Source organism: Garra rufa, unplaced genomic scaffold, assembly GCF_049309525.1.
Source record: "Garra rufa unplaced genomic scaffold, GarRuf1.0 hap1_unplaced_086, whole genome shotgun sequence".
NCBI classification, from domain to species: Eukaryota; Metazoa; Chordata; class Actinopteri; order Cypriniformes; family Cyprinidae; genus Garra; species Garra rufa.
This window is the reverse complement of record NW_027394361.1, coordinates 40,825-54,290: the sequence shown is the minus strand read 5'-3', so window position 1 is coordinate 54,290 and position 13,466 is coordinate 40,825. Positions and strand designations below refer to the sequence as shown.

Sequence of the window (13,466 nt, the reverse complement as noted above, 5' to 3'; positions counted from 1 at the left end):
ATTATATTTAAAAATGAAGTACACCTTAGCCTTACCTATTGCAAAGATCGATGACAATAATAAACGGTCGCAGCGATTGGTCAAAAGTGAGCCACGGGAGAGTAACGCGATTGGTCAAAAGTGAGCCACGGGAGAGAAACGCGATTGATCAAAAGTAAGCCCCAGAGAGAAACGCGATTGGTCAAAAGTAAGCCCAGGAGAGAAACGTGATTGGTCAAAAGTAAGCCCAGGAGAGAAACGTGATTGGTCAAAAGTAAGCCCAGGAGAGAAACGTGATTGGTCAAAAGTAAGCCCAGGAAAGAAACGCGATTGGCTCATGTGGGCTTACTTTGGGCTTACTTTGGCTCAATCGGTGGGATGCAGTAGGCGCATGCGAGAGGTAGCGGGATCGATGCCCGCATTCTCCAAAGGGCTCCTGCCCTTTTACGCGCACGTCCCCAAGGAGACAGACTGCGCTTTTTGCGGTGCGAAACGTACCCTCGCAGTTGCGTGAGCCTTTGGGTCCCACTGCTGTCAAAAGGATTTCTCAGAACGGGCCCTGCGCACATTCGTGGCAAAAGCAGGTCCCACCGAGATTTGAACTCGGATCGCTGGATTCAGAGTCCAGAGTGCTAACCATTACACCATGGAACCTTGACGAGAGAGGCCGCTGCTCAGAGGAAAGCAAAGAAGAAGTCGCTTACGGCTCACCAGCAACAAAAATAAAGTTGAGCCTTTTTTGTTTTTATCTGCCGCAAGAAGGCACGTAGGTTCCACCGAGATTTGAACTCGGATCGCTGGATTCAAAGTCCAGAGTGCTAACCGTTACACCATGGAACCACGAGCGCCTCTTTGACAGCTGACCTGGAGGTAGATAGTGTTGCGGCTAGGGGGAACCAGTCAGAGCGAGGGGTTGTATCCCAGTGAGTTTTGGTCACTGGCCACCCTCGACCAAAAGACAAAAGAAAGCTGCATCTGCCGAAACCCGGGATTGAACCAGGGACCTTTAGATCTTCAGTCTAACGCTCTCCCAACTGAGCTATTTCGGCCACATCCCCCTAGGGTTTGGTCTGCAGGGGTTTACGTGACACCACCCGTCGCTTTGAGAGAAGAGCAGAGACGAGCTAACAGAGAACAAAAGACGTTGGCCCGTACGGGGATCGAACCCGCGACCTTGGCGTTATTAGCACCACGCTCTAACCAACTGAGCTAACCGGCCTGGCTCCGGCCAGACGTCTGCCCAATTTCCCCAAAATTTACTGACTGCTCGTGGGCCCCTTAGCAGGCAGAAAAGCTTCAGGACCAAGCCTGACCACGGGCTCGTCCGGGATTTTGAACCCGGGACCTCTCGCACCCAAAGCGAGAATCATACCCCTAGACCAACGAGCCACGCTCACGCAGCTGGCGCACCGCCGCCTGCCCTCGAGCGACGCTCTTCACGTGGCTTTGAATGCAGGGAGCATCCGGAAGTCTGCGCTTGTGGCAAAAAGCACCTCGATTTCTGAGAAACGTGTTTCTGCCCTGCTCTACTCACCCTGTTACCGTCCTCAGGGGTGCAGACTTACTTGACCGCAACAGTCACTTCTGATACAGGATCACAATCTTGTGAAAGCCAAGTGGATCGTTTGTAATAAAGCAACAACAACAAGAAAGCCCAAAAAACAACATTAAAAACACTGAATGAAACAAGCAAGCATTAGAAGAAATGAGTCTAAAAACAAACAAGTTGGCGGCGATCATAATAACCAAAAGCAAAGAAGACAAATAGCAACAACAAAAGAAAGAAAAAATTAACTGCAATGGAAGAAATGACACACCTCGAGACAAGGTCAAAGGCAAAGGAATGAAAGTGGGCCTTTGAATGGATTCAATAATGGTGGTGGACCTAACAGGGAGAAGATTCTGCCTTCTGCGGCCAGGGGAATTAGCTCAAATGGTAGAGCGCTCGCTTAGCATGCGAGAGGTAGCGGGATCGATGCCCGCATTCTTCAAAGGGCTCCTGACCTTTTACGAGCACGTCCCCAAGGAGACAGACTGCGCTTTTTGCGGTGCGAAACGTACCCTCGCAGTTGCGTGAGCCTTTGGGGCCCACTGCTGTCAAAAGGATTTCTCAGAACGGGCCCTGCGCACATTCGTGGCAAAAGCAGGTCCCACCGAGATTTGAACTCGGATCGCTGGATTCAGAGTCCAGAGTGCTAATCATTACACCATGGAACCTTGACGAGAGAGGCCGCTGCTCAGAGGAAAGCAAAGAAGAAGTCGCTTACGGCTCACCAGCAACAAAAATAAAGTTGAGCCTTTTTTGTTTTTATCTGCCGCAAGAAGGCACGTAGGTTCCACCGAGATTTGAACTCGGATCGCTGGATTCAAAGTCCAGAGTGCTGACCGTTACACCATGGAACCACGAGCGCCTCTTTGACAGCTGACCTGGAGGTAGATAGTGTTGCGGCTAGGGGGAACCAGTCAGAGCGAGGGGTTGTATCCCAGTGAGTTTTGGTCACTGGCCACCCTCGACCAAAAGACAAAAGAAAGCTGCATCTGCCGAAACCCGGGATTGAACCAGGGACCTTTAGATCTTCAGTCTAACGCTCTCCCAAATGAGCTATTTCAGCCACATCCCCCTAGGGTTTGGTCTGCAGGGGTTTACGTGACACCACCCGTCGCTTTGAGAGAAGAGCAGAGACGAGCTAACAGAGAACAAAAGACGTTGGCCCGTACGGGGATCGAACCCGCGACCTTGGCGTTATTAGCACCACGCTCTAACCAACTGAGCTAACCGGCCTGGCTCCGGACAGACGTCTGCCCAATTTCCCCAAAATTTGCTGACTGCTCGTGGGCCCCTTAGCAGGCAGAAAAGCTTCAGGACCAAGCCTGACCACGGGCTCGTCCGGGATTTGAACCCGGGACCTCTCGCACCCAAAGCGAGAATCATACCCCTAGACCAACGAGCCACGCTCACGCAGCTGGCGCACCGCCGCCTGCCCTCGAGCGACGCTCTTCACGTGGCTTTGAATGCAGGGAGCATCCGGAAGTCTGCGCTTGTGGCAAAAAGCACCTCGATTTCTGAGAAACTTGTTTCTGCCCTGCTCTACTCACCCTGTTACGGTCCTCAGGGGTGCAGACTTACTTGACCGCAACAGTCACTTCTGATACAGGATCACAATCTTGTGAAAGCCAAGTGGATCGTTTGTAATAAAGCAACAACAACAAGAAAGCCCAAAAAACAACATTAAAAACACTGAATGAAACAAGCAAGCATTAGAAGAAATGAGTCTAAAAACAAACAAGTTGGCGGCGATCATAATAACCAAAAGCAAAGAAGACAAATAGCAACAACAAAAGAAAGAAAAAATTAACTGCAATGGAAGAAATGACACACCTCGAGACAAGGTCAAAGGCAAAGGAATGAAAGTGGGCCTTTGAATGGATTCAATAATGGTGGTGGACCTAACAGGGAGAAGATTCTGCTGTGGCCAGGGGAATTAGCTCAAATGGTAGAGTGCTCGCTTAGCATGCGAGAGGTAGCGGGATCGATGCCCGCATTCTCCAAAGGGCTCCTGCCCTTTTACGCGCACGTCCCCAAGGAGACAGACTGCGCTTTTTGCGGTGCGAAACGTACCCTCGCAGTTGCGTGAGCCTTTGGGTCCCACTGCTGTCAAAAGGATTTCTCAGAACGGGCCCTGCGCACATTCGTGGCAAAAGCAGGTCCCACCGAGATTTGAACTCGGATCGCTGGATTCAGAGTCCAGAGTGCTAACCATTACACCATGGAACCTTGACGAGAGAGGCTGCTGCTCAGAGGAAAGCAAAGAAGAAGTCGCTTACGGCTCACCAGCAACAAAAATAAAGTTGAGCCTTTTTTGTTTTTATCTGCCGCAAGAAGGCACGTAGGTTCCACCGAGATTTGAACTCGGATCGCTGGATTCAAAGTCCAGAGTGCTAACCGTTACACCATGGAACCACGAGCGCCTCTTTGACAGCTGACCTGGAGGTAGATAGTGTTGCGGCTAGGGGGAACCAGTCAGAGCGAGGGGTTGTATCCCAGTGAGTTTTGGTCACTGGCCACCCTCGACCAAAAGACAAAAGAAAGCTGCATCTGCCGAAACCCGGGATTGAACCAGGGACCTTTAGATCTTCAGTCTAACGCTCTCCCAACTGAGCTATTTCGGCCACATCCCCGTAGGGTTTGGTCTGCAGGGGTTTACGTGACACCACCCGTCGCTTTGAGAGAAGAGCAGAGACGAGCTAACAGAGAACAAAAGACGTTGGCCCGTACGGGGATCGAACCCGCGACCTTGGCGTTATTAGCACCACGCTCTAACCAACTGAGCTAACCGGCCTGGCTCCGGCCAGACGTCTGCCCAATTTCCCCAAAATTTGCTGACTGCTCGTGGGCCCCTTAGCAGGCAGAAAAGCTTCAGGACCAAGCCTGACCACGGGCTCGTCCGGGATTTGAACCCGGGACCTCTCGCACCCAAAGCGAGAATCATACCCCTAGACCAACGAGCCACGCTCACGCAGCTGGCGCACCGCCGCCTGCCCTCGAGCGACGCTCTTCACGTGGCTTTGAATGCAGGGAGCATCCGGAAGTCTGCGCTTGTGGCAAAAAGCACCTCGATTTCTGAGAAACTTGTTTCTGCCCTGCTCTACTCACCCTGTTACGGTCCTCAGGGGTGCAGACTTACTTGACCGCAACAGTCACTTCTGATACAGGATCACAATCTTGTGAAAGCCAAGTGGATCGTTTGTAATAAAGCAACAACAACAAGAAAGCCCAAAAAACAACATTAAAAACACTGAATGAAACAAGCAAGCATTAGAAGAAATGAGTCTAAAAACAAACAAGTTGGCGGCGATCATAATAACCAAAAGCAAAGAAGACAAATAGCAACAACAAAAGAAAGAAAAAATTAACTGCAATGGAAGAAATGACACACCTCGAGACAAGGTCAAAGGCAAAGGAATGAAAGTGGGCCTTTGAATGGATTCAATAATGGTGGTGGACCTAACAGGGAGAAGATTCTGCCTTCTGCGGCCAGGGGAATTAGCTCAAATGGTAGAGCGCTCGCTTAGCATGCGAGAGGTAGCGGGATCGATGCCCGCATTCTCCAAAGGGCTCCTGACCTTTTACGAGCACGTCCCCAAGGAGACAGACTGCGCTTTTTGCGGTGCGAAACGTACCCTCGCAGTTGCGTGAGCCTATGGGGCCCACTGCTGTCAAAAGGATTTCTCAGAACGGGCCCTGCGCACATTCGTGGCAAAAGCAGGTCCCACCGAGATTTGAACTCGGATCGCTGGATTCAGAGTCCAGAGTGCTAATCATTACACCATGGAACCTTGACGAGAGAGGCCGCTGCTCAGAGGAAAGCAAAGAAGAAGTCGCTTACGGCTCACCAGCAACAAAAATAAAGTTGAGCCTTTTTTGTTTTTATCTGCCGCAAGAAGGCACGTAGGTTCCACCGAGATTTGAACTCGGATCGCTGGATTCAAAGTCCAGAGTGCTAACCGTTACACCATGGAACCACGAGCGCCTCTTTGACAGCTGACCTGGAGGTAGATAGTGTTGCGGCTAGGGGGAACCAGTCAGAGCGAGGGGTTGTATCCCAGTGAGTTTTGGTCACTGGCCACCCTCGACCAAAAGACAAAAGAAAGCTGCATCTGCCGAAACCCGGGATTGAACCAGGGACCTTTAGATCTTCAGTCTAACGCTCTCCCAAATGAGCTATTTCAGCCACATCCCCCTAGGGTTTGGTCTGCAGGGGTTTACGTGACACCACCCGTCGCTTTGAGAGAAGAGCAGAGACGAGCTAACAGAGAACAAAAGACGTTGGCCCGTACGGGGATCGAACCCGCGACCTTGGCGTTATTAGCACCACGCTCTAACCAACTGAGCTAACCGGCCTGGCTCCGGACAGACGTCTGCCCAATTTCCCCAAAATTTGCTGACTGCTCGTGGGCCCCTTAGCAGGCAGAAAAGCTTCAGGACCAAGCCTGACCACGGGCTCGTCCGGGATTTGAACCCGGGACCTCTCGCACCCAAAGCGAGAATCATACCCCTAGACCAACGAGCCACGCTCACGCAGCTGGCGCACCGCCGCCTGCCCTCGAGCGACGCTCTTCACGTGGCTTTGAATGCAGGGAGCATCCGGAAGTCTGCGCTTGTGGCAAAAAGCACCTCGATTTCTGAGAAACTTGTTTCTGCCCTGCTCTACTCACCCTGTTACGGTCCTCAGGGGTGCAGACTTACTTGACCGCAACAGTCACTTCTGATACAGGATCACAATCTTGTGAAAGCCAAGTGGATCGTTTGTAATAAAGCAACAACAACAAGAAAGCCCAAAAAACAACATTAAAAACACTGAATGAAACAAGCAAGCATTAGAAGAAATGAGTCTAAAAACAAACAAGTTGGCGGCGATCATAATAACCAAAAGCAAAGAAGACAAATAGCAACAACAAAAGAAAGAAAAAATTAACTGCAATGGAAGAAATGACACACCTCGAGACAAGGTCAAAGGCAAAGGAATGAAAGTGGGCCTTTGAATGGATTCAATAATGGTGGTGGACCTAACAGGGAGAAGATTCTGCTGTGGCCAGGGGAATTAGCTCAAATGGTAGAGTGCTCGCTTAGCATGCGAGAGGTAGCGGGATCGATGCCCGCATTCTCCAAAGGGCTCCTGCCCTTTTACGCGCACGTCCCCAAGGAGACAGACTGCGCTTTTTGCGGTGCGAAACGTACCCTCGCAGTTGCGTGAGCCTTTGGGTCCCACTGCTGTCAAAAGGATTTCTCAGAACGGGCCCTGCGCACATTCGTGGCAAAAGCAGGTCCCACCGAGATTTGAACTCGGATCGCTGGATTCAGAGTCCAGAGTGCTAACCATTACACCATGGAACCTTGACGAGAGAGGCCGCTGCTCAGAGGAAAGCAAAGAAGAAGTCGCTTACGGCTCACCAGCAACAAAAATAAAGTTGAGCCTTTTTTGTTTTTATCTGCCGCAAGAAGGCACGTAGGTTCCACCGAGATTTGAACTCGGATCGCTGGATTCAAAGTCCAGAGTGCTAACCGTTACACCATGGAACCACGAGCGCCTCTTTGACAGCTGACCTGGAGGTAGATAGTGTTGCGGCTAGGGGGAACCAGTCAGAGCGAGGGGTTGTATCCCAGTGAGTTTTGGTCACTGGCCACCCTCGACCAAAAGACAAAAGAAAGCTGCATCTGCCGAAACCCGGGATTGAACCAGGGACCTTTAGATCTTCAGTCTAACGCTCTCCCAACTGAGCCATTTCGGCCACATCCCCCTAGGGTTTGGTCTGCAGGGGTTTACGTGACACCACCCGTCGCTTTGAGAGAAGAGCAGAGACGAGCTAACAGAGAACAAAAGACGTTGGCCCGTACGGGGATCGAACCCGCGACCTTGGCGTTATTAGCACCACGCTCTAACCAACTGAGCTAACCGGCCTGGCTCCGGCCAGACGTCTGCCCAATTTCCCCAAAATTTACTGACTGCTCGTGGGCCCCTTAGCAGGCAGAAAAGCTTCAGGACCAAGCCTGACCACGGGCTCGTCCGGGATTTTGAACCCGGGACCTCTCGCACCCAAAGCGAGAATCATACCCCTAGACCAACGAGCCACGCTCACGCAGCTGGCGCACCGCCGCCTGCCCTCGAGCGACGCTCTTCACGTGGCTTTGAATGCAGGGAGCATCCGGAAGTCTGCGCTTGTGGCAAAAAGCACCTCGATTTCTGAGAAACGTGTTTCTGCCCTGCTCTACTCACCCTGTTACGGTCCTCAGGGGTGCAGACTTACTTGACCGCAACAGTCACTTCTGATACAGGATCACAATCTTGTGAAAGCCAAGTGGATCGTTTGTAATAAAGCAACAACAACAAGAAAGCCCAAAAAACAACATTAAAAACACTGAATGAAACAAGCAAGCATTAGAAGAAATGAGTCTAAAAACAAACAAGTTGGCGGCGATCATAATAACCAAAAGCAAAGAAGACAAATAGCAACAACAAAAGAAAGAAAAAATTAACTGCAATGGAAGAAATGACACACCTCGAGACAAGGTCAAAGGCAAAGGAATGAAAGTGGGCCTTTGAATGGATTCAATAATGGTGGTGGACCTAACAGGGAGAAGATTCTGCCTTCTGCGGCCAGGGGAATTAGCTCAAATGGTAGAGCGCTCGCTTAGCATGCGAGAGGTAGCGGGATCGATGCCCGCATTCTCCAAAGGGCTCCTGACCTTTTACGAGCACGTCCCCAAGGAGACAGACTGCGCTTTTTGCGGTGCGAAACGTACCCTCGCAGTTGCGTGAGCCTTTGGGGCCCACTGCTGTCAAAAGGATTTCTCAGAACGGGCCCTGCGCACATTCGTGGCAAAAGCAGGTCCCACCGAGATTTGAACTCGGATCGCTGGATTCAGAGTCCAGAGTGCTAATCATTACACCATGGAACCTTGACGAGAGAGGCCGCTGCTCAGAGGAAAGCAAAGAAGAAGTCGCTTACGGCTCACCAGCAACAAAAATAAAGTTGAGCCTTTTTTGTTTTTATCTGCCGCAAGAAGGCACGTAGGTTCCACCGAGATTTGAACTCGGATCGCTGGATTCAAAGTCCAGAGTGCTAACCGTTACACCATGGAACCACGAGCGCCGCTTTGACAGCTGACCTGGAGGTAGATAGTGTTGCGGCTAGGGGGAACCAGTCAGAGCGAGGGGTTGTATCCCAGTGAGTTTTGGTCACTGGCCACCCTCGACCAAAAGACAAAAGAAAGCTGCATCTGCCGAAACCCGGAATTGAACCAAGGACCTTTAGATCTTCAGTCTAACGCTCTCCCAACTGAGCTATTTCGGCCACATCCCCCTAGGGTTTGGTCTGCAGGGGTTTACGTGACACCACCCGTCGCTTTGAGAGAAGAGCAGAGACGAGCTAACAGAGAACAAAAGACGTTGGCCCGTACGGGGATCGAACCCGCGACCTTGGCGTTATTAGCACCACGCTCTAACCAACTGAGCTAACCGGCCTGGCTCCGGCCAGACGTCTGCCCAATTTCCCCAAAATTTACTGACTGCTCGTGGGCCCCTTAGCAGGCAGAAAAGCTTCAGGACCAAGCCTGACCATGGGCTCGTCCGGGATTTTGAACCCGGGACCTCTCGCACCCAAAGCGAGAATCATACCCCTAGACCAACGAGCCACGCTCACGCAGCTGGCGCACCGCCGCCTGCCCTCGAGCGACGCTCTTCACGTGGCTTTGAATGCAGGGAGCATCCGGAAGTCTGCGCTTGTGGCAAAAAGCACCTCGATTTCTGAGAAACGTGTTTCTGCCCTGCTCTACTCACCCTGTTACGGTCCTCAGGGGTGCAGACTTACTTGACCGCAACAGTCACTTCTGATACAGGATCACAATCTTGTGAAAGCCAAGTGGATCGTTTGTAATAAAGCAACAACAACAAGAAAGCCCAAAAAACAACATTAAAAACACTGAATGAAACAAGCAAGCATTAGAAGAAATGAGTCTAAAAACAAACAAGTTGGCGGCGATCATAATAACCAAAAGCAAAGAAGACAAATAGCAACAACAAAAGAAAGAAAAAATTAACTGCAATGGAAGAAATGACACACCTCGAGACAAGGTCAAAGGCAAAGGAATGAAAGTGGGCCTTTGAATGGATTCAATAATGGTGGTGGACCTAACAGGGAGAAGATTCTGCCTTCTGCGGCCAGGGGAATTAGCTCAAATGGTAGAGCGCTCGCTTAGCATGCGAGAGGTAGCGGGATCGATGCCCGCATTCTCCAAAGGGCTCCTGACCTTTTACGAGCACGTCCCCAAGGAGACAGACTGCGCTTTTTGCGGTGCGAAACGTACCCTCGCAGTTGCGTGAGCCTTTGGGGCCCACTGCTGTCAAAAGGATTTCTCAGAACGGGCCCTGCGCACATTCGTGGCAAAAGCAGGTCCCACCGAGATTTGAACTCGGATCGCTGGATTCAGAGTCCAGAGTGCTAATCATTACACCATGGAACCTTGACGAGAGAGGCCGCTGCTCAGAGGAAAGCAAAGAAGAAGTCGCTTACGGCTCACCAGCAACAAAAATAAAGTTGAGCCTTTTTTGTTTTTATCTGCCGCAAGAAGGCACGTAGGTTCCACCGAGATTTGAACTCGGATCGCTGGATTCAAAGTCCAGAGTGCTAACCGTTACACCATGGAACCACGAGCGCCTCTTTGACAGCTGACCTGGAGGTAGATAGTGTTGCGGCTAGGGGGAACCAGTCAGAGCGAGGGGTTGTATCCCAGTGAGTTTTGGTCACTGGCCACCCTCGACCAAAAGACAAAAGAAAGCTGCATCTGCCGAAACCCGGAATTGAACCAAGGACCTTTAGATCTTCAGTCTAACGCTCTCCCAACTGAGCTATTTCGGCCACATCCCCCTAGGGTTTGGTCTGCAGGGGTTTACGTGACACCACCCGTCGCTTTGAGAGAAGAGCAGAGACGAGCTAACAGAGAACAAAAGACGTTGGCCCGTACGGGGATCGAACCCGCGACCTTGGCGTTATTAGCACCACGCTCTAACCAACTGAGCTAACCGGCCTGGCTCCGGCCAGACGTCTGCCCAATTTCCCCAAAATTTACTGACTGCTCGTGGGCCCCTTAGCAGGCAGAAAAGCTTCAGGACCAAGCCTGACCACGGGCTCGTCCGGGATTTTGAACCCGGGACCTCTCGCACCCAAAGCGAGAATCATACCCCTAGACCAACGAGCCACGCTCACGCAGCTGGCAAAACAGGGAGAAGATTCTGCCTTCTGCGGCCAGGGGAATTAGCTCAAATGGTAGAGCGCTCGCTTAGCATGCGAGAGGTAGCGGGATCGATGCCCGCATTCTCCAAAGGGCTCCTGACCTTTTACGAGCACGTCCCCAAGGAGACAGACTGCGCTTTTTGCGGTGCGAAACGTACCCTCGCAGTTGCGTGAGCCTTTGGGGCCCACTGCTGTCAAAAGGATTTCTCAGAACGGGCCCTGCGCACATTCGTGGCAAAAGCAGGTCCCACCGAGATTTGAACTCGGATCGCTGGATTCAGAGTCCAGAGTGCTAATCATTACACCATGGAACCTTGACGAGAAAGGCCGCTGCTCAGAGGAAAGCAAAGAAGAAGTCGCTTACGGCTCACCAGCAACAAAAATAAAGTTGAGCCTTTTTTGTTTTTATCTGCCGCAAGAAGGCACGTAGGTTCCACCGAGATTTGAACTCGGATCGCTGGATTCAAAGTCCAGAGTGCTAACCGTTACACCATGGAACCACGAGCGCCTCTTTGACAGCTGACCTGGAGGTAGATAGTGTTGCGGCTAGGGGGAACCAGTCAGAGCGAGGGGTTGTATCCCAGTGAGTTTTGGTCACTGGCCACCCTCGACCAAAAGACAAAAGAAAGCTGCATCTGCCGAAACCCGGGATTGAACCAGGGACCTTTAGATCTTCAGTCTAACGCTCTCCCAACTGAGCTATTTCGGCCACATCCCCCTAGGGTTTGGTCTGCAGGGGTTTACGTGACACCACCCGTCGCTTTGAGAGAAGAGCAGAGACGAGCTAACAGAGAACAAAAGACGTTGGCCCGTACGGGGATCGAACCCGCGACCTTGGCGTTATTAGCACCACGCTCTAACCAACTGAGCTAACCGGCCTGGCTCCGGCCAGACGTCTGCCCAATTTCCCCAAAATTTGCTGACTGCTCGTGGGCCCCTTAGCAGGCAGAAAAGCTTCAGGACCAAGCCTGACCACGGGCTCGTCCGGGATTTTGAACCCGGGACCTCTCGCACCCAAAGCGAGAATCATACCCCTAGACCAACGAGCCACGCTCACGCAGCTGGCGCACCGCCGCCTGCCCTCGAGCGACGCTCTTCACGTGGCTTTGAATGCAGGGAGCATCCGGAAGTCTGCGCTTGTGGCAAAAAGCACCTCGATTTCTGAGAAACTTGTTTCTGCCCTGCTCTACTCACCCTGTTACGGTCCTCAGGGGTGCAGACTTACTTGACCGCAACAGTCACTTCTGATACAGGATCACAATCTTGTGAAAGCCAAGTGGATCGTTTGTAATAAAGCAACAACAACAAGAAAGCCCAAAAAACAACATTAAAAACACTGAATGAAACAAGCAAGCATTAGAAGAAATGAGTCTAAAAACAAACAAGTTGGCGGCGATCATAATAACCAAAAGCAAAGAAGACAAATAGCAACAACAAAAGAAAGAAAAAATTAACTGCAATGGAAGAAATGACACACCTCGAGACAAGGTCAAAGGCAAAGGAATGAAAGTGGGCCTTTGAATGGATTCAATAATGGTGGTGGACCTAACAGGGAGAAGATTCTGCCTTCTGCGGCCAGGGGAATTAGCTCAAATGGTAGAGCGCTCGCTTAGCATGCGAGAGGTAGCGGGATCGATGTCCGCATTCTCCAAAGGGCTCCTGCCCTTTTACGCGCACGTCCCCAAGGAGACAGACTGCGCTTTTTGCGGTGCGAAACGGACCCTCGCAGTTGCGTGAGCCTTTGGGGCCCACTGCTGTCAAAAGGATTTCTCAGAACGGGCCCTGCGCACATTCGTGGCAAAAGCAGGTCCCACCGAGATTTGAACTCGGATCGCTGGATTCAGAGTCCAGAGTGCTAACCATTACACCATGGAACCTTGACGAGAGAGGCCGCTGCTCAGAGGAAAGCAAAGAAGAAGTCGCTTACGGCTCACCAGCAACAAAAATAAAGTTGAGCCTTTTTTGTTTTTATCTGCCGCAAGAAGGCACGTAGGTTCCACCGAGATTTGAACTCGGATCGCTGGATTCAAAGTCCAGAGTGCTAACCGTTACACCATGGAACCACGAGCGCCTCTTTGACAGCTGACCTGGAGGTAGATAGTGTTGCGGCTAGGGGGAACCAGTCAGAGCGAGGGGTTGTATCCCAGTGAGTTTTGGTCACTGGCCACCCTCGACCAAAAGACAAAAGAAAGCTGCATCTGCCGAAACCCGGGATTGAACCAGGGACCTTTAGATCTTCAGTCTAACGCTCTCCCAAATGAGCTATTTCGGCCACATCCCCCTAGGGTTTGGTCTGCAGGGGTTTACGTGACACCACCCGTCGCTTTGAGAGAAGAGCAGAGACGAGCTAACAGAGAACAAAAGACGTTGGCCCGTACGGGGATCGAACCCGCGACCTTGGCGTTATTAGCACCACGCTCTAACCAACTGAGCTAACCGGCCTGGCTCCGGCCAGACGTCTGCCCAATTTCCCCAAAATTTGCTGACTGCTCGTGGGCCCCTTAGCAGGCAGAAAAGCTTCAGGACCAAGCCTGACCACGGGCTCGTCCGGGATTTTGAACCCGGGACCTCTCGCACCCAAAGCGAGAATCATACCCCTAGACCAACGAGCCACGCTCACGCAGCTGGCGCATCGCCGCCTGCCCTCGAGCGACGCTCTTCACGTGGCTTTGAATGCAGGGAGCATCCGGAAGTCT

At 51.7% G+C, this 13,466-nt stretch overlaps 52 non-coding genes across 52 annotated transcripts; 7 read left to right on the top strand and 45 right to left on the bottom strand.

Annotated features, from left to right (window-relative positions):
* Positions 1-561: 561 nt before the first annotated feature.
* Positions 562-633, bottom strand: trnaq-cug (transfer RNA glutamine (anticodon CUG)). Its single transcript has one exon. It is a non-coding gene; the product is annotated as a tRNA-Gln (tRNA).
* Positions 634-747: 114 nt separating this feature from the next.
* Positions 748-819, bottom strand: trnaq-uug (transfer RNA glutamine (anticodon UUG)). The gene has a single exon. It is a non-coding gene; the product is annotated as a tRNA-Gln (tRNA).
* Positions 820-955: 136 nt separating this feature from the next.
* Positions 956-1,028, bottom strand: trnaf-gaa (transfer RNA phenylalanine (anticodon GAA)). The gene has a single exon. It is a non-coding gene; the product is annotated as a tRNA-Phe (tRNA).
* A 96-nt stretch (positions 1,029-1,124) lies between these two features.
* Positions 1,125-1,198, bottom strand: trnai-aau (transfer RNA isoleucine (anticodon AAU)). The gene has a single exon. It is a non-coding gene; the product is annotated as a tRNA-Ile (tRNA).
* Positions 1,199-1,295: 97 nt separating this feature from the next.
* trnap-ugg (transfer RNA proline (anticodon UGG)) lies at positions 1,296-1,368 on the bottom strand. The gene has a single exon. It is a non-coding gene; the product is annotated as a tRNA-Pro (tRNA).
* A 529-nt stretch (positions 1,369-1,897) lies between these two features.
* Positions 1,898-1,970, top strand: trnaa-agc (transfer RNA alanine (anticodon AGC)). The gene has a single exon. It is a non-coding gene; the product is annotated as a tRNA-Ala (tRNA).
* A 154-nt stretch (positions 1,971-2,124) lies between these two features.
* On the bottom strand, positions 2,125-2,196 carry trnaq-cug (transfer RNA glutamine (anticodon CUG)). Its single transcript has one exon. It is a non-coding gene; the product is annotated as a tRNA-Gln (tRNA).
* Positions 2,197-2,310: 114 nt separating this feature from the next.
* Positions 2,311-2,382, bottom strand: trnaq-uug (transfer RNA glutamine (anticodon UUG)). Its single transcript has one exon. It is a non-coding gene; the product is annotated as a tRNA-Gln (tRNA).
* Positions 2,383-2,518: 136 nt separating this feature from the next.
* On the bottom strand, positions 2,519-2,591 carry trnaf-gaa (transfer RNA phenylalanine (anticodon GAA)). The gene has a single exon. It is a non-coding gene; the product is annotated as a tRNA-Phe (tRNA).
* A 96-nt stretch (positions 2,592-2,687) lies between these two features.
* On the bottom strand, positions 2,688-2,761 carry trnai-aau (transfer RNA isoleucine (anticodon AAU)). Its single transcript has one exon. It is a non-coding gene; the product is annotated as a tRNA-Ile (tRNA).
* Positions 2,762-2,858: 97 nt separating this feature from the next.
* Positions 2,859-2,930, bottom strand: trnap-ugg (transfer RNA proline (anticodon UGG)). The gene has a single exon. It is a non-coding gene; the product is annotated as a tRNA-Pro (tRNA).
* Positions 2,931-3,455: 525 nt separating this feature from the next.
* Positions 3,456-3,528, top strand: trnaa-agc (transfer RNA alanine (anticodon AGC)). Its single transcript has one exon. It is a non-coding gene; the product is annotated as a tRNA-Ala (tRNA).
* Positions 3,529-3,682: 154 nt separating this feature from the next.
* On the bottom strand, positions 3,683-3,754 carry trnaq-cug (transfer RNA glutamine (anticodon CUG)). The gene has a single exon. It is a non-coding gene; the product is annotated as a tRNA-Gln (tRNA).
* Positions 3,755-3,868: 114 nt separating this feature from the next.
* trnaq-uug (transfer RNA glutamine (anticodon UUG)) lies at positions 3,869-3,940 on the bottom strand. Its single transcript has one exon. It is a non-coding gene; the product is annotated as a tRNA-Gln (tRNA).
* A 136-nt stretch (positions 3,941-4,076) lies between these two features.
* Positions 4,077-4,149, bottom strand: trnaf-gaa (transfer RNA phenylalanine (anticodon GAA)). Its single transcript has one exon. It is a non-coding gene; the product is annotated as a tRNA-Phe (tRNA).
* A 96-nt stretch (positions 4,150-4,245) lies between these two features.
* On the bottom strand, positions 4,246-4,319 carry trnai-aau (transfer RNA isoleucine (anticodon AAU)). Its single transcript has one exon. It is a non-coding gene; the product is annotated as a tRNA-Ile (tRNA).
* A 97-nt stretch (positions 4,320-4,416) lies between these two features.
* Positions 4,417-4,488, bottom strand: trnap-ugg (transfer RNA proline (anticodon UGG)). Its single transcript has one exon. It is a non-coding gene; the product is annotated as a tRNA-Pro (tRNA).
* Positions 4,489-5,017: 529 nt separating this feature from the next.
* On the top strand, positions 5,018-5,090 carry trnaa-agc (transfer RNA alanine (anticodon AGC)). The gene has a single exon. It is a non-coding gene; the product is annotated as a tRNA-Ala (tRNA).
* A 154-nt stretch (positions 5,091-5,244) lies between these two features.
* trnaq-cug (transfer RNA glutamine (anticodon CUG)) lies at positions 5,245-5,316 on the bottom strand. The gene has a single exon. It is a non-coding gene; the product is annotated as a tRNA-Gln (tRNA).
* Positions 5,317-5,430: 114 nt separating this feature from the next.
* On the bottom strand, positions 5,431-5,502 carry trnaq-uug (transfer RNA glutamine (anticodon UUG)). The gene has a single exon. It is a non-coding gene; the product is annotated as a tRNA-Gln (tRNA).
* Positions 5,503-5,638: 136 nt separating this feature from the next.
* trnaf-gaa (transfer RNA phenylalanine (anticodon GAA)) lies at positions 5,639-5,711 on the bottom strand. The gene has a single exon. It is a non-coding gene; the product is annotated as a tRNA-Phe (tRNA).
* Positions 5,712-5,807: 96 nt separating this feature from the next.
* trnai-aau (transfer RNA isoleucine (anticodon AAU)) lies at positions 5,808-5,881 on the bottom strand. Its single transcript has one exon. It is a non-coding gene; the product is annotated as a tRNA-Ile (tRNA).
* A 97-nt stretch (positions 5,882-5,978) lies between these two features.
* trnap-ugg (transfer RNA proline (anticodon UGG)) lies at positions 5,979-6,050 on the bottom strand. The gene has a single exon. It is a non-coding gene; the product is annotated as a tRNA-Pro (tRNA).
* Positions 6,051-6,575: 525 nt separating this feature from the next.
* Positions 6,576-6,648, top strand: trnaa-agc (transfer RNA alanine (anticodon AGC)). The gene has a single exon. It is a non-coding gene; the product is annotated as a tRNA-Ala (tRNA).
* Positions 6,649-6,802: 154 nt separating this feature from the next.
* trnaq-cug (transfer RNA glutamine (anticodon CUG)) lies at positions 6,803-6,874 on the bottom strand. The gene has a single exon. It is a non-coding gene; the product is annotated as a tRNA-Gln (tRNA).
* A 114-nt stretch (positions 6,875-6,988) lies between these two features.
* trnaq-uug (transfer RNA glutamine (anticodon UUG)) lies at positions 6,989-7,060 on the bottom strand. The gene has a single exon. It is a non-coding gene; the product is annotated as a tRNA-Gln (tRNA).
* Positions 7,061-7,196: 136 nt separating this feature from the next.
* trnaf-gaa (transfer RNA phenylalanine (anticodon GAA)) lies at positions 7,197-7,269 on the bottom strand. Its single transcript has one exon. It is a non-coding gene; the product is annotated as a tRNA-Phe (tRNA).
* Positions 7,270-7,365: 96 nt separating this feature from the next.
* Positions 7,366-7,439, bottom strand: trnai-aau (transfer RNA isoleucine (anticodon AAU)). The gene has a single exon. It is a non-coding gene; the product is annotated as a tRNA-Ile (tRNA).
* A 97-nt stretch (positions 7,440-7,536) lies between these two features.
* trnap-ugg (transfer RNA proline (anticodon UGG)) lies at positions 7,537-7,609 on the bottom strand. The gene has a single exon. It is a non-coding gene; the product is annotated as a tRNA-Pro (tRNA).
* Positions 7,610-8,138: 529 nt separating this feature from the next.
* Positions 8,139-8,211, top strand: trnaa-agc (transfer RNA alanine (anticodon AGC)). The gene has a single exon. It is a non-coding gene; the product is annotated as a tRNA-Ala (tRNA).
* Positions 8,212-8,365: 154 nt separating this feature from the next.
* Positions 8,366-8,437, bottom strand: trnaq-cug (transfer RNA glutamine (anticodon CUG)). The gene has a single exon. It is a non-coding gene; the product is annotated as a tRNA-Gln (tRNA).
* Positions 8,438-8,551: 114 nt separating this feature from the next.
* On the bottom strand, positions 8,552-8,623 carry trnaq-uug (transfer RNA glutamine (anticodon UUG)). The gene has a single exon. It is a non-coding gene; the product is annotated as a tRNA-Gln (tRNA).
* A 136-nt stretch (positions 8,624-8,759) lies between these two features.
* trnaf-gaa (transfer RNA phenylalanine (anticodon GAA)) lies at positions 8,760-8,832 on the bottom strand. Its single transcript has one exon. It is a non-coding gene; the product is annotated as a tRNA-Phe (tRNA).
* Positions 8,833-8,928: 96 nt separating this feature from the next.
* Positions 8,929-9,002, bottom strand: trnai-aau (transfer RNA isoleucine (anticodon AAU)). The gene has a single exon. It is a non-coding gene; the product is annotated as a tRNA-Ile (tRNA).
* A 97-nt stretch (positions 9,003-9,099) lies between these two features.
* On the bottom strand, positions 9,100-9,172 carry trnap-ugg (transfer RNA proline (anticodon UGG)). Its single transcript has one exon. It is a non-coding gene; the product is annotated as a tRNA-Pro (tRNA).
* Positions 9,173-9,701: 529 nt separating this feature from the next.
* Positions 9,702-9,774, top strand: trnaa-agc (transfer RNA alanine (anticodon AGC)). The gene has a single exon. It is a non-coding gene; the product is annotated as a tRNA-Ala (tRNA).
* Positions 9,775-9,928: 154 nt separating this feature from the next.
* On the bottom strand, positions 9,929-10,000 carry trnaq-cug (transfer RNA glutamine (anticodon CUG)). Its single transcript has one exon. It is a non-coding gene; the product is annotated as a tRNA-Gln (tRNA).
* A 114-nt stretch (positions 10,001-10,114) lies between these two features.
* On the bottom strand, positions 10,115-10,186 carry trnaq-uug (transfer RNA glutamine (anticodon UUG)). Its single transcript has one exon. It is a non-coding gene; the product is annotated as a tRNA-Gln (tRNA).
* A 136-nt stretch (positions 10,187-10,322) lies between these two features.
* trnaf-gaa (transfer RNA phenylalanine (anticodon GAA)) lies at positions 10,323-10,395 on the bottom strand. The gene has a single exon. It is a non-coding gene; the product is annotated as a tRNA-Phe (tRNA).
* Positions 10,396-10,491: 96 nt separating this feature from the next.
* Positions 10,492-10,565, bottom strand: trnai-aau (transfer RNA isoleucine (anticodon AAU)). The gene has a single exon. It is a non-coding gene; the product is annotated as a tRNA-Ile (tRNA).
* Positions 10,566-10,662: 97 nt separating this feature from the next.
* Positions 10,663-10,735, bottom strand: trnap-ugg (transfer RNA proline (anticodon UGG)). The gene has a single exon. It is a non-coding gene; the product is annotated as a tRNA-Pro (tRNA).
* Positions 10,736-10,785: 50 nt separating this feature from the next.
* trnaa-agc (transfer RNA alanine (anticodon AGC)) lies at positions 10,786-10,858 on the top strand. The gene has a single exon. It is a non-coding gene; the product is annotated as a tRNA-Ala (tRNA).
* A 154-nt stretch (positions 10,859-11,012) lies between these two features.
* trnaq-cug (transfer RNA glutamine (anticodon CUG)) lies at positions 11,013-11,084 on the bottom strand. Its single transcript has one exon. It is a non-coding gene; the product is annotated as a tRNA-Gln (tRNA).
* A 114-nt stretch (positions 11,085-11,198) lies between these two features.
* trnaq-uug (transfer RNA glutamine (anticodon UUG)) lies at positions 11,199-11,270 on the bottom strand. The gene has a single exon. It is a non-coding gene; the product is annotated as a tRNA-Gln (tRNA).
* Positions 11,271-11,406: 136 nt separating this feature from the next.
* trnaf-gaa (transfer RNA phenylalanine (anticodon GAA)) lies at positions 11,407-11,479 on the bottom strand. The gene has a single exon. It is a non-coding gene; the product is annotated as a tRNA-Phe (tRNA).
* A 96-nt stretch (positions 11,480-11,575) lies between these two features.
* On the bottom strand, positions 11,576-11,649 carry trnai-aau (transfer RNA isoleucine (anticodon AAU)). Its single transcript has one exon. It is a non-coding gene; the product is annotated as a tRNA-Ile (tRNA).
* Positions 11,650-11,746: 97 nt separating this feature from the next.
* On the bottom strand, positions 11,747-11,819 carry trnap-ugg (transfer RNA proline (anticodon UGG)). The gene has a single exon. It is a non-coding gene; the product is annotated as a tRNA-Pro (tRNA).
* Positions 11,820-12,575: 756 nt separating this feature from the next.
* trnaq-cug (transfer RNA glutamine (anticodon CUG)) lies at positions 12,576-12,647 on the bottom strand. Its single transcript has one exon. It is a non-coding gene; the product is annotated as a tRNA-Gln (tRNA).
* A 114-nt stretch (positions 12,648-12,761) lies between these two features.
* trnaq-uug (transfer RNA glutamine (anticodon UUG)) lies at positions 12,762-12,833 on the bottom strand. Its single transcript has one exon. It is a non-coding gene; the product is annotated as a tRNA-Gln (tRNA).
* A 136-nt stretch (positions 12,834-12,969) lies between these two features.
* trnaf-gaa (transfer RNA phenylalanine (anticodon GAA)) lies at positions 12,970-13,042 on the bottom strand. Its single transcript has one exon. It is a non-coding gene; the product is annotated as a tRNA-Phe (tRNA).
* A 96-nt stretch (positions 13,043-13,138) lies between these two features.
* trnai-aau (transfer RNA isoleucine (anticodon AAU)) lies at positions 13,139-13,212 on the bottom strand. Its single transcript has one exon. It is a non-coding gene; the product is annotated as a tRNA-Ile (tRNA).
* Positions 13,213-13,309: 97 nt separating this feature from the next.
* trnap-ugg (transfer RNA proline (anticodon UGG)) lies at positions 13,310-13,382 on the bottom strand. The gene has a single exon. It is a non-coding gene; the product is annotated as a tRNA-Pro (tRNA).
* Between the last annotated feature and the right edge of the window lie 84 nt (positions 13,383-13,466).